The following is a 15939-nucleotide window of genomic DNA, read 5'->3' on the forward strand; positions in this document are numbered from 1 at the left end:
AAGCTGGGTCGGCCCAAAGTGTGTTGGATTGGATACCGTTTTTTTAAATAATAATCTGGTACGGAGGTTTCTATTGATATGTTCTCAAAACTAGATTTAAACTGGTGATTAAGTTTATTCTAGTTTTGGCTCTATCCAAACCGGTTATTGAATCGGTTTATGTTCTAGTTTGGTTGTGCGCCTCTACTATGAGAGCCAAGTTGATACAACTAGCTAGGCTTGTCCCTTAACAAGCTCTTGTACCCTCTAATCTATTCCTAAATTTACACTATTTTTTTTTATCGATTATGGGACTTGAACCATGGGCGGATCTTCTTGATGGTCCAGGGGTCCCACAGCCCTCATTGATTTTTCACTTGTAGTGTTAGTTTTACTATGAATTTCTGAATTTTTTATTGTAGTGTAAAATATTGGATTTTTAATAGTCTCACCCTACACTGATTTGGATTTTGAGAGTCCAACCTCCACTGATTTTTCGTTCAAGCTCTACCACTGACTTGACCATCACCACTAAGAGAAAACACCATTTCAACACACACTTTGTAGTTGGTACCACTAGTGACTAGACCGAGCCCCTTTGGTATTATCGCCAACTATTAACCACCCAAATCGTTCCAAACATCCTTATGGAAGAACAAAACGAACAATAATCCAACAAAAACTTTCTTGAAAAAAAATCTAAACATACAGAAACATTTGTGTTAGAGCACATACAATGCAGCTCACATGAGCTTGTCCGGATTTTCCAGACCTCATGGATGCGGACCAACTTGTGTTGTGGGTGAAGGTTTGTATTTATAAACCACACTAGGTTATCACCCGCGAACTTCGCGGATAGGAAAATTTTATCTACATTATCACAAAGTGTATAAATATAAATACAAATATAAAAGTGACACATTACATAAATTACTTGTTAACAATATGAAAATATAGTTAAAATGCACTAAAGTAAAAAACAATAAATTTTTTTACTTTTGTTAAGAATTAAAGTGTCTCCAGACAAACAACAGTTACTCTTTCTCAGAGCCATCTATAATATCTTGTTGCGGCCATCACTATAGATCTGCAAGTTAAAAGACAATTCTAAATAACATCACAAGGTAACTAAGCTCCCAGTGAAAGATATGTTCACAAAAAGTATAAAAAAAGCAAGTTAACAAATAAGATGTGCATATTTTCATAGTATTCACATGTATATTCTATTAATTGATAGGCCAGCTTTTAATAAACTCATCTTCAGTGTGTATCATGACATTTGTAAGGCCTTGGTCTACACCCCATATTTTGCACGCAGCGTCGTCCGGAATAGACTAAAAAAACAAACATATACATTCTTAATTATTAGTATAATAAGAAATATATAAACAGTACAATAATATTAAAGTGTATTTAATAATGATAAAAAACAAAATAATAAATATGAATTATAAAGTAAGTTATCAAAATACCAAAATAACTTCGTCCGCTACATTCATTAGCCTACAGAACCAGTATCCTCTGAAACTAATTTAAAAATTACAACATTAATAAAGAGTAATAAGTAAAGGTTAGTGTGAGAAAAATAAAAAAATATGAAAAAATAAACAAAGATAATACAAATTAGATGTTACATAAAGTAACAAAATTAAAAATAAATACCTTGATGAACCTTCAGCCATAAGAAATACCTACAAAAGGACGTTACCTAAAGAAACTGTCACACCCCCAAATTACCACCTAGGGCGTATCCCTAAAGGAGGTGTAACGATCCAACAAAGAGCCACCAATGATATCAAACACAAGTCATAATGTAATAAAATACCCAATTGAAAGAAATGTATCGTTTGAAAGTTAAACCAAAACCAAAGTACTGAGCGGAAGCATAAATGTATAAGTGTGTAAATGTATCAAAAGCAAATCAAATAACTGTTTATTATGACCACAACCACTCCAGCAGCATCAGACAGCAAGCTCCCCAAGTTCCTTCAATAATTACCTACAAGCATGTAAACAAGTGTGTCAGACTACGCTGGTGAGTTCAAGGTTTGTGTTCGTATACCAAGTTGTGTTACCGATCAAGTGAGTAAAATAGTTTGCAAAATGATGTGTTGTTTGTTGTTATGTTGTTTGACGTTTCGATGTTGCTCATGTTAGATACTCTAGGGAGTGTGCCCATAAGTATCCGGGGAGTGGGTACCCCTTAACGACCGTTTGCTATGTTGCCTTCGTTAGATACCCTAGGGAGAGTGCCCATATGTATCCGAGGAGTGTGCCTCTAACAACCATAGCCCTATCCAGATAATTAGTTCACGCCCGTCCTTACGGCCCGGTGTGAGGTTTCCCACCTAATAGCGCTATCAACTAATCACCCCCATTGCCCTCCAGGCAATAACCAAAACCGATTAAGTTATTTACCCAATGTTTCCCTTCCAAATGTTTACCAGTTGTCCCAAACCACCGGGACGCATGCTTGAGAAAATGCAATGAACTCACCTTGGGTTTGCTCGGTAGATTAAATTACGTATTCCAAGTGGATCAACCAAATCCTATCGTGATTACCGATAACAATTAGTTTTGTAAACCTTTAACCAAGTATTCCTTGAATATATTTATATCACACGAATAGTACCCACTTAGTTTCATGCATATTATAACATTTAGTCATGCAACATTACAGCCTTCACATAAGAGACACCCATACAACACAACATAATAGCTACAACAAGTAATTTCATTCAGTCAGTGTGTTCACAAATCCGTATATTATATTGAAGGAGTTGGCTGGCCCATCTGGCCCAGTCCACTCGGTTGCATTGTTCAGTTCCCCAACCCAGTTTCGATCATGTTTATTCAGGTTTACCGAAGACATAGCAGTTCCCGTAACGATTTATTCATGATTATTTATCAACAAGTAAACATGGACTATTCTAACTTTGCAAAGTAATCGGTTAAGCCATCAAAACATGTATTTATATCATGTAAACCACTAACACACTTAGCATCAATTATGACCCACTAACTAAGCATACATAATTAATTATTACCCATACACAAGCCGCCCCTATTGGACCCTTGCTTGGTCCACTAGATGATCTACATATGGAGCCATTCAACTTAACTCATCAAATCACATGCCCATTACAACACATGCAGCCATTCACCTAACAGTAGCCGCCGCCAGAATTTGAGAAGGGGTCCTATGGCAGCCCCCTTATACTAGTCAACTATATTTATTGTTTGTTTTAATGTTACTTGGCCGCCATCTGTTTATGTTTTCCGGATGCCATTGGACCGATTAGTTCCCACATTTGATTGGACCTAAATCAATTAGTGTTTATCTAAAGGGCCACTTTAAATTTTCTTTTATGCTTCTAACCACAACAGACATGATGCCGCTAATCGATAATATCACATGAATTTCAGTTCAGTAATAATACATGCACGTATATTATATTTACAACACTTGTTGCCATATCTAGCACCAACAATTTGAAGTCATGCATCACATAATTCCACTGTTACATCATAAACAATTTCGATTACCACTCTAATCAATTAATTTAGTTAATTCATATCAGGCCACAAGTTGAACGTTAAGCAAACATAAACTGAATTCTAAGCAAACATTAAACGAACATGATGGAATTCACTAACCGGACGTCTTGGTTGAATAAGATGATATTGCGAATTGGGGGGGGGGTCTGCTGAGTTCGTGCAATCAGGGAGAACGGTGTAGGGTTTGTTGTGAAGGGATATTATGATAATCTTAAAGAGGGTAATACCAAAAGGTTATATAACCAACATCAGCCAAGTGGGTCGGTTAGTATTTCAAAGAAAAACGTGTGGGCCGGTTGCTAGCTATAAAGTCTGTTGGGCTACAATGAATGGGGATTGGGCCAATGGAATTCAAGTAAGACACAAGACAATTGTGAGCCGATGCTAACATCAATCTTGTACGTATCACACCCGACAGTTAATTATAGGGAACGTTTAACAAAGGTTTAATATATCAAAGACGTGAAATGAGCGAATTATTAAATGTTAGCCCACAAAACTAAACGACACAAACCTTGAAAGTTCGGGTTGTCACATCATCCCCAACTTGAAAGAAATTTCGTCCCGAAATTTAGCAACCAGTCACTGAAGAAGCTAGTTTTGTTAAGCGTTTTCGCGGGGTGTCACATCATCCCCTACTTGAAAGAATTTTCGTCCCGAAAATTGATCTAAAACAATGGCTTGAAGTGAGTTCCGACGAACTCGATTTATAGATACTTTACAACGCCTGGGGGGCTAATCTTGTGATCGGTGGAAATCATGGTATGGTGGTTAGCGTGTTGTTATATCAGTTGCCAATCAAAGATTCGAGCGAAACAGGGGTCCCTTAAACGTCCGAAGGATTTGGCCAGCAAATTTGTTGTCAAGAAGAAATTTCCAGTAGTGGTTCATGGCGGCATGGCACAACAGGGAGGTTCGTTACATTGCGGTCGCGCGAGTGTATCATTTGTCCAAAACAGAGTTTGGTGGGTAAAGGTTAGTGTTGCAAAACGACATACGCGTGTAACTGTGACTGCTTCACTTCTAGCGGCGATGACAAGTGCAAGTGATAAGGTTCGTTTACAGGGATGCGTGGGTATAGTTTTCCTAATCCCGTGTTCGTTCGGAAGTTCCATTCTAGCGATGCCTTCACATGGTTAGCTCTATTGAAACAAGGGCGCACTGAAAACCCTTGTGATCGGTCTTATTACTCAGGGATTCACAGCTCCCCGCTATGCTAAGGAGGCTGAAGTTGCGAAACCCTCGAAAATCCTACGACGCAGCTGTGATAGTATTTAGCAAACCTAAGGGATTTATGTTTATTATACCAAGCATACGATCATAACATCCAGTATCAAAACAACTATCTTATCATTCACGAACCAAACTTAAGATCACCATTTACTTTCGCATATACTCTAACCGGTTCCTCACAAGACCAGTTACACCAATTCCATACGCATGACACATTAGATCAGTCATCATATCACATAAGATCATCTTATAAATTCCTCATGGCTGTGGGTGGTTTCAAAGCACATATACAACAAGATCACGCAAGGGTTATCGGAACATGATATGCATATAAAGCAAGATCAAGAAATCAGATTATTAACCACGACAACTAACCCTATTCAATCAATGCACAAGGATTCACATATTATCACACGATTAATCAATCATATATGAAAATCACACCTTCAATATCACATATGAACAATACCATACAACGATGAATATTGCAGGCAAGAATCAAGAATTACTAACCAAAACCAGTCACACAATAACATCTTATAATTACTGAGTTCTATGCCCTAAAACATCATGGTTCTCATTCATCAAGCGACATACTCACATGATAACAGAACACAAATCACGCATACACCATGTATAACACAATTAAATACACATATCATGCGTCAATCAATAATAGTTAACTATGATGGAACACTAACCCGACAAACGACACACGGCGACCTGTTAACACGCAAGGAAGGATTGCGACTAGGCTGGCTTTTCTTAATATTGTCGTCGACCTCAGGGGGGGGGGGGGGTTTCGAGAGAGATGAGGCTACCGACCAGGGTTGAGAAAGATAGAGTTTGTTTTGGTAAATTAGGGATTATTAAATATCAATACATAGTTAGTATACGTATACAAAAAGGGTTAATGTTGGGCCAAGCTAATGAAAGGGGGATGGGTGGGCCGAAGGGCAATGGATAGCATGCATAAATAACCTGGGCTGGATCATTAATGTGTGGTGGCCCCAAATACTCAAAGAAAACAAGTGCGGTGGCCCAAATATGTTAACATGTAACGTTTAACAAAAGTTACGTATAACAAAGGTTCCTACTTACTAAGGTTAACACACGTTTAGGTTTAAGTTCAAACTAATCTGAAATTGCATAAGGTCAATCTGAAATTCCGCCTAACGGTGTGGAAGTAAGCCAACTCACTCTTCAGGAGGCAAGTCAGAAAATTCATGGATAAGTGGAAGACACTCGATCTTCCTTTCTTAAAGCGGCAAATCGGTGACAAGAGTTAGTGTGGCAGGGCATAATCTCGGAGGGCCTTACTCACAGCCGACTCGGCCTGAGCGCTGAGGGAGTTAACTGGTAGTGCATGCATAGGTCGGGAGGAAGACTCCCCGCCCTGTGCGAGTCTCTTCCTATAAGCAGCACGCGTCTCCATCTGACGCGGGGGTGAATGAGTATCAGCGGGTGCCTTCCTGGCGCCCGGGATTGGTCGGAAGATGCAGACGATGTAGACATACCTGTCGAGTTGATGACGTAACGCAAGTTAAACGAAAGGATGCACACTCACAACGTTCCAAAAGAGGGTATTAGCGCAGAAAGGAAAGAAAAAAAAATGACAGAAGGAGTAAGCACACAAGGTTTCAATCAATAGTTGCTACGTCCGTTTCCTCGTCCACTCATGTTTCTATATATGGAAATGAACTGATTCAGGGGTCGAAAACGAGGAAAGTGTTCAGGTTTATCACGTTGAGAACGATTAACTACCAGGTTCATACACAAACAGGGAAGAACCCCTCTTACACTCGTTAAGCCTCATTGGGATTTGCATGCACCACGCGTTATTATTATGTGTGCACCCATGATAATAAGGCGGTTTGCATGCTCCTCTCAATGCTTCTTAACTTATGCTTGAAGTTTCTCCCTCCCCAATCAACACAAAATAAGCACTACCAACAAGATTAAAATTTACTAGATGCAAGTGTTATGTTACACTTTCAATGTGTCATGATGCCTACCATGTCATATCGTGCATGCTATAAATACAGTTACGTTTACTAGGCATATAGAGCATAAGCTAAGGAGGAACGAACCTTGCAGTCTGAAGCTGAGTGTCATGGTCATCGTTTGGATCAATTCGGTTATAGTCTGGTTTTATGAAAACATTTTTTTAAAACCGAGTTCTCTATAACCAGTGGCTCTGATACCAAACTGTCACACCCCCAAATTACCACCTAGGGCGTATCCCTAAAGGAGGTGTAACGATCCAACAAAGAGCCACCAATCATATCAAACACAAGTCATAATGTAATAAAATATCCAATTGAAAGAAATGTATCGTTTGAAAGTTAAACCAAAACCAAAGTACTGAGCGGAAGCATAAATGTATAAGTGTGTAAATGTATCAAAAGCAAATCAAATAACTGTTTATTATGACCACAACCACTCCAGCAGCATCAGACAGCAAGCTCCCCAAGTTCCTTCAATAATTACCTACAAGCATGTAAACAAGTGTGTCAGACTACGCTGGTGAGTTCAAGGTTTGTGTTCGTATACCAAGTTGTGTTACCGATCAAGTGAGTAAAATAGTTTGCAAAATGATGTGTTGTTTGTTGTTATGTTGTTTGACGTTTCGATGTTGCTCATGTTAGATACTCTAGGGAGTGTGCCCATAAGTATCCGGGGAGTGGGTACCCCTTAACGACCGTTTGCTATGTTGCCTTCGTTAGATACCCTAGGGAGAGTGCCCATATGTATCCGAGGAGTGTGCCTCTAACAACCATAGCCCTATCCAGATAATTAGTTCACGCCCGTCCTTACGGCCCGGTGTGAGGTTTCCCACCTAATAGCGCTATCAACTAATCACCCCCATTGCCCTCCAGGCAATAACCAAAACCGATTAAGTTATTTACCCAATGTTTCCCTTCCAAATGTTTACCAGTTGTCCCAAACCACCGGGACGCATGCTTGAGAAAATGCAATGAACTCACCTTGGGTTTGCTCGGTAGATTAAATTACGTATTCCAAGTGGATCAACCAAATCCTATCGTGATTACCGATAACAATTAGTTTTGTAAACCTTTAACCAAGTATTCCTTGAATATATTTATATCACACGAATAGTACCCACTTAGTTTCATGCATATTATAACATTTAGTCATGCAACATTACAGCCTTCACATAAGAGACACCCATACAACACAACATAATAGCTACAACAAGTAATTTCATTCAGTCAGTGTGTTCACAAATCCGTATATTATATTGAAGGAGTTGGCTGGCCCATCTGGCCCAGTCCACTCGGTTGCATTGTTCAGTTCCCCAACCCAGTTTCGATCATGTTTATTCAGGTTTACCGAAGACATAGCAGTTCCCGTAACGATTTATTCATGATTATTTATCAACAAGTAAACATGGACTATTCTAACTTTGCAAAGTAATCGGTTAAGCCATCAAAACATGTATTTATATCATGTAAACCACTAACACACTTAGCATCAATTATGACCCACTAACTAAGCATACATAATTAATTATTACCCATACACAAGCCGCCCCTATTGGACCCTATGATCTACATATGGAGCCATTCAACTTAACTCATCAAATCACATGCCCATTACAACACATGCAGCCATTCACCTAACAGTAGCCGCCGCCAGAATTTGAGAAGGGGTCCTATGGCAGCCCCCTTATACTAGTCAACTATATTTATTGTTTGTTTTAATGTTACTTGGCCGCCATCTGTTTATGTTTTCCGGATGCCATTGGACCGATTAGTTCCCACATTTGATTGGACCTAAATCAATTAGTGTTTATCTAAAGGGCCACTTTAAATTTTCTTTTATGCTTCTAACCACAACAGACATGATGCCGCTAATCGATAATATCACATGAATTTCAGTTCAGTAATAATACATGCACGTATATTATATTTACAACACTTGTTGCCATATCTAGCACCAACAATTTGAAGTCATGCATCACATAATTCCACTGTTACATCATAAACAATTTCGATTACCACTCTAATCAATTAATTTAGTTAATTCATATCAGGCCACAAGTTGAACGTTAAGCAAACATAAACTGAATTCTAAGCAAACATTAAACGAACATGATGGAATTCACTAACCGGACGTCTTGGTTGAATAAGATGATATTGCGAATTGGGGGGGGGGGTCTGCTGAGTTCGTGCAATCAGGGAGAACGGTGTAGGGTTTGTTGTGAAGGGATATTATGATAATCTTAAAGAGGGTAATACCAAAAGGTTATATAACCAACATCAGCCAAGTGGGTCGGTTAGTATTTCAAAGAAAAACGTGTGGGCCGGTTGCTAGCTATAAAGTCTGTTGGGCTACAATGAATGGGGATTGGGCCAATGGAATTCAAGTAAGACACAAGACAATTGTGAGCCGATGCTAACATCAATCTTGTACGTATCACACCCGACAGTTAATTATAGGGAACGTTTAACAAAGGTTTAATATATCAAAGACGTGAAATGAGCGAATTATTAAATGTTAGCCCACAAAACTAAACGACACAAACCTTGAAAGTTCGGGTTGTCACATCATCCCCAACTTGAAAGAAATTTCGTCCCGAAATTTAGCAACCAGTCACTGAAGAAGCTAGTTTTGTTAAGCGTTTTCGCGGGGTGTCACAGAAACCGCATCTAATTAGTTATTAAAAAAATATTACTAATAACATAAATAATATGTGAACAACATCTTATAATATAAAATAGATATGTAATAGTTTCTTCATGAAACGTCATGTGTATGTTTTTTAATTATTTATTCATATGAAATCATAAATTCAGTAAACAACAATATGTAATAGTTCCTATAATTTGATTACTATATATGTTTAGAAACACCTTTAGACACTGCATATAAAAAAAGTTGATTATGGAAATTATGATCAGCATATTTTGTATTGAAATACATATATAATTTCTAAACTATTGAACTACATATCTTATTTTGTATAATCAAAATATACGAATTTTTTTAAAAAGTTTTTCATATTTATTGTTAATGCTTATGGCGGTGTTACAATCTATTATCTATATTAATAAACATCAAAGATATTTTTTTTAATTATAAGATTTGTAATTTTCTTAGGATGGATCTTAATCAATGATGGTATTTGGTAATAAAGAATGCAGTCACCACAGTGAATGTTAAAATATGTAATTTACTGTAATGTTTAATTGGATATAAGAAAAGATGAAAAATAATACTAAATTCTTTTATTATTAAAGTAACGATAGGATAAAATTTCAGATAATTGAAACAAATTAGATTGTTCGAGAAACAAAAGATGAAATAGTATCAAATTAATTCCTAATTTTTAATCGAAAGGCGAAACAATTGTCTCCAAAAATAATGCGCCTTTCGGTCCGTTGTAGCTGTCAACATGTTGGATGTAGTTAAAAGAATCATTGCAAAGTAGAACTTCAATAGTATCTCCACAAATACTGGTTATCAACCACTTGTTGTCTTGAATTACATTTGTCCTTTGCTGAGGCTCCAAATGTTGAACTATGCGAGCCTTATTGAAAGAAAAGACCTTGATCCAGTCATCATGTTCATATTTGACCAAATCTGCAATTAGTTCACCAGCATAATGAACAACAATGACATGGAGCTTGTTCGAAATTGTTAGAAAATGTACTTGGCAAGGATTGACTTCAATACGCTCCGGAAAACGAAGTAAACTGAAAGATTCAGAGATAACATCGTAAGCAACTATGTTCCTTTCACCAGGTGGAATCCAGTAACTTGAAACAATGAAATATATTGTTTTGCCGGAATAAATTCTAGAAGACCATGAATAAAAGTTTGAAGCGAATTGAGTTCCGTTCAAGAAGTTTAATTTCCTCCATGAGTCATGACGTCGTGAATATACACGAGCAGTAACTACGTCCCAGTAACAATTAATATGAAGCACTTTTAGATCGTTGTCCTCGTCTAAGTACATTCCACCAGTATCGTAGTGTCGACCAAAATAACGAATAAAGTAGTCGTCCGATATCAACTTAAAACGTCTCGTCGTTGGATTCCAAAGGACCAGCTCATTGGGATTCCTTTTAATGCAAACTAAAATCAGACCATTAAACGAACATATAATGCTTAAAAAGGATGGATGGACATCATACGGAAAATTTACGGTTTTGCTAGTATCGACTTCTAAGTTGCCAGATACTATGTCGTCAACGACTATGGAACTTTCTTTCAAGGAGAGCAGCTTCTTTTGTATTGAATTTCCAACTCGCCGAGTATGGATGAAAACAAACTTTGGTGTGGATAATTCATAACACCATTGTTTAGAAACACATTTGAAACGACAAACTGCCTTTGCAGGTAGTCTCGATAAGATCTCTTCAAATATCATGTCATCCCCAATAAGTTCCATAATTCCTAATAATCTGAAAAAATAAAAAAAAAAGATTGAATACAAAGTTATTGTATAAAAAATTGATAATTATCAATGGAAGATTAAACATTTATAATACAGTACAAAGTAACTAACCGTGTAAGTGGAGGTGTTATGTATATGAATTTTCTAATGAGTAAGAATTACACGAAATATGGGTATTTATAGGACTTTCATCATATAGTGAAAATCTAATTTGGAAACCTTAATTTTTTAATATACGATTTTATCAAATAATGAAAAACTTATGAAAGATTTATGTAGATCATCTTGATTAATGGTTAATAAGTGTTTCGAAATTTAAAATTATATATATTTTAAAGTATTTTTTTGTTTTTTGGTATTTAATCAATTAAATTAATCAAATAACGGATAAATATTATATCATCAATATTACATTTCGAATAACATGTTTTTTTACAAACAAATGTTAATATGTTATAATACGTGTATTATAAATCGTAAAAAAATATTCTTTTTAAAAAAAAGTTGGGAAGGAAAGAATCTTTCTTAATTTTGTAAAAGTCTAATACAGTTCAAATATATCGAACAATTAATATCATATATATACAATGTAGATGTAGATAAAAAATATGTAAATAATAACATCAAATAACATTGCAGCTTAAGATTTCATTGAAAGCTTTAAAAAGTATATAAAAATTTCATTAAAAGAATGCCATGTAACATAAAACAATGAAAGGGTCATTTTGTAATACAATCGCATGGAATAGATGATCGAATATTAAAACCAATAAGATGTGATTTCGGAATTTTAGGCGAAAAAATGATGTTAGTCAAATCCGTTGATCTCAAAATGTTTCCTGTAAATTATATTATTGAGTTTTAAACAAATAATTGTGTAAACTTAAATGTTATATAACAAAATAAATTAACTTGACAATTTATGTAAAATAATTTAATCCATAAAACTATTCAATTTACATGTAACAAAAGAAAAAGGTTTGAATTAATGCAATAGAGAAGAGGAAATTTAATAAATATTAAAGCAAACAAATAATCTTTTAATACCACGATAATAAACGAAATATCCATATGAAACCAAACATCAAGTACTAAAATAAATGTTCCGGAAAAAATTAACCAAAAGAAAACATCTCAAATTGTTCGAAAAAACTGAAATGACTATTAAATGTTAATACTAATTTTCCAGCTTTGCTTTCATCTTCAAACCTTCATTGTTCTCACAATCACCCTGACGAGGTTTAGTTGAAGACTGAGAAGAACAAAGATCCACATCATAAACCGTCTCCAAATTACGCTTCAGCTCATTGTCCAACATCTTTGAAGAACAACTATTATGAGCTCCAGAGGGTGTAGTAAAGATGCTGTTGTTCAAACTGGACATGGGAGTGTCTTCATCAACGACACGGGAAACAGAATCCTGTACAACAAAATTTAAAAAGTAAAAAATATAAATGGACATAAAAGTTGAATACAAAACAATAATAAAGGTTTACTGATATAAAGAAGTTGCTTAACAAACCCGGATGTTAACGTTAACAATTGGATTTGGATCAGAAGCAACAGGATCTAAAGGTTCTTCATCAGCAGCCTGTATGTATTTCATAAATTCCAATAAGTATTCATAAGTGGTATAAGATTTCTATAATAAAAAATTTAAGTTAACGTTTAGGGTACATATAGAATCTGGTAAACATCAAAATGAGTATCAAGATCTTTGATGATGGAAGGATTTTCAGTCAACTTGGAAACAGAGTAGCCATCTGATTTCTATTTTATATTAAACGAAGCTATGGCTATCTTAAACGCAAACCTCTTGTTTATCAATGCCTTCAGCTCACTCGGAAAGTTGCCTTCGCTTGCTAACTTGCTAACTGTTACAAATGAGTTCATATAGTTAGATTTGCCAAAAAAATAAACAAAATAACTTAAAAATTATAGAGATTAGCATAAACGATGAAAACTATCATTATATCGGATCAAAAAACACCAAAAAAAAAACGATAAAATTAAACTTACGTCTTGTGTTCGAAGAAGATTCAGACTCCTGCAGTTGCATAAGTCATCATCAATAATTTCAAGACATTGGCCATATGGAACTTTTCTTTCCCACAATAAGGTCGCTCATTATACGGTATTTCCTATGAATCGAAAAAAAACATATAAGCTTAAATAACTTATTGTCTGTTGATAAAATGTAAAACCAAATAAACATACCAAAAATATAGGATGATAGTCATCAATCAACTTTAAAAACGATTGGAGCGTTGTTTTTAGGATCCATAACTGCAGAGGAATAAAGGAATTTTTTTTAAAAAAAATAATGGTAACTTATTTATAGAAACAATGTCTAATTACAGAAACAGAGTTATAATTGAGAATATAAAAATTAACCTTAAAAACAGTAATGTGTTTATGGAAACAAAAACATCTTTAAAAAGAAATTAAAGTATCTTTAAACATAAATAGAAAAACTCATAACTGACAAAACTAACAATATGAACTTTAAAAGATAATAACATAAAGTTTCAAAATTATGCCTAAACAGAAAATTTAATAAGAAATAAGAAAGAGTATAGATATCAAAAAACAAACAATACCAACAATATTTAACTAACCTGTTTTGGTAGACGAACATTCCGAGTCCGAATTTTAAAAAAGATTAAGGATTCACCATGGAAAAATACAAACAATCAATGATTCAGAACATATATATTACTAATTTAAAAAAAAATTGAAAACTAAAGAAACATATAAAAAATATAGGATCATAGTCATCATGAAAAAAGAAAAACAGAAATAAAAAACAAATAAACATACCAAAAGTAATGAGACATCTTCCTCAATAAGCTTTAAAAATGAAGGACAGTTGTTACTCTGATCCATATATGGAAATTAAAAATGAAGGCTTTTTAAAAATTAAAAGGCTAAACTATTTATAGAAACAAACTTATAATATCGGGAGAAACTTCTAAAACAAATAATTAAAAAGGAACGGTTTCAAAAAAATTTAAAACCTATTTATTTTTAGAAACACAATCAATATTCCGAAAAAAACATATCTCACACTAAAAATTTACATAATCTTTAATGGATTCAAAATTAACAGAATATAAAATTTATTAGTTAATCATGAAAAAAAAACAGAAATAAAAAACCAAAACAAAAGAATCATTAATACATATTAATACAATACAAAATTTATTAGTAAAAAAACAAAGATTTTCAAATTTCAAAAAATATCATAGTTAGATTTGCGAAAAAAAATATTAAACAAAATAACTTAAAAATTATAGAGATTGACATAAACGATGAAAACTATCATTATACCGGATCAAAAAACACCAAAAAAAAACTATAAAATTAAACTAACCTCTTGTGTTCGAAGAAGATTCAGACTCCTGCAGTTGCATAAGTCATCATCAATAAGTTCAATACATTGAGCATATGAAACTTTTCCTTCCCACAATAAGCTGGCTCATCATACGGTATTTCCTATGAATCGAAAAAAAAAACTTATAAGCTTAAATAACTTTTTGTCTGTTGATAAAATGAAAACCAAAGAAACATACCAAAAATATAGGATGATAGTCATCAATCAACTTTAAAAACGATTGGAGCATTGTTTTTAGGATCTATAACTGCAAAGGAATAAGGAATTTTTTTTAAAAAATATAACGACAACTTATTTATAGAAACAATGTCTAATTACATAAACAGAGTTATAATTGAGAATAGTAAAATTAACCTTAAAAACAGTAATGTGTTTATGGAAACAAAAACATCTTTAGAAATAAATTAAAGGTATCTTAAACCTAAATAGAAAAACTCATAACTGACAAAACTAACAATATGAACTTTAAAATATAATAACATAAAGTTTCAAAATTATGCATAAACAGAAAATTTAATAAGAAATAAGAAAGAGTATAGACATCAAAAAACAAACAATACCAACAACATTTAACTAACCTGTTTTGGGAGACGAACATTCCGAGTCCGAATTTTAAAAAAGATTAAGGATTCACCATGGAAAAATACAAACAATCAATCATTCAGAACATATATTTTTAATTAAAAAAAACTGAAAACTAAAGAAACATATCAAAAAATTAGGATTATAATGATCAATCAACTTTAACAACGAAAGAGCGTTGTTTTTAGGATCCATAACTGCAAAGGAATAATAATTTTAAAAGATAATCTATTTATAGAAACAATGTCTATTTACAGAAACCGAATAATAATTTCGAATACAAAAAATTAACATTAAAAATGACCATCTGTTTATAGAAACAAAAACAATTTTAAAAGAAATTAAAGTATCCTTAAATAATTAACAACATAACTAAATAGCAAAAAAATATAACTGACAAAACAAACCATATGAACTTCAAAAGATAATCACATAAACTCTCAAAATATAGCATAAAGACAAAATTTAAAACCAAAGACTATAGATATCAAAAAACAAACAACACCAAGAAAATTGAACTAACCTGTTTTGGTCGACGAACTGTCCGAGTTCGATTGTCACGAAATATTGAGGGTTCAACATGAGAAAAACAAACCATAAATCATTCAGAACATATATTATTAATTTTTGAAAAAAAAAACACCGAACATAAATGATAAAATCAAACATTACAAAGTTAAAAAAGATAAAACAACTATAACATTCAACTAACCTCTGTTGCTTGTTGAATGATCGGAGTCCGATTGTTATCCAAGACTTAGGGATTCAC

The 15939-nt window shown here is 34.0% G+C and overlaps 1 long non-coding RNA gene across 2 annotated transcripts; it reads right to left on the bottom strand.

The window, feature by feature from the left end:
* Positions 1-909: 909 nt before the first annotated feature.
* On the bottom strand, positions 910-14644 carry LOC110891412. 2 transcript variants are annotated; one of them, XR_004873310.1, is made up of 8 exons: positions 14568-14644; positions 13412-13480; positions 13214-13335; positions 13008-13068; positions 12717-12785; positions 1642-1670; positions 1452-1506; positions 910-1313 (listed from the first exon to the last, which is right to left on the bottom strand). It is a non-coding gene; the product is annotated as an uncharacterized LOC110891412 (long non-coding RNA). The 2 variants fall into 2 exon arrangements; XR_002565309.2 differs by lacking the exons at positions 910-1313; positions 1452-1506; positions 1642-1670 and adding an exon at positions 12495-12614.
* Between the last annotated feature and the right edge of the window lie 1295 nt (positions 14645-15939).

The sequence above is a fragment of the Helianthus annuus genome, chromosome 11 (genome assembly GCF_002127325.2).
Source record: "Helianthus annuus cultivar XRQ/B chromosome 11, HanXRQr2.0-SUNRISE, whole genome shotgun sequence".
In the NCBI taxonomy this organism is placed as follows: Eukaryota; Viridiplantae; Streptophyta; class Magnoliopsida; order Asterales; family Asteraceae; genus Helianthus; species Helianthus annuus.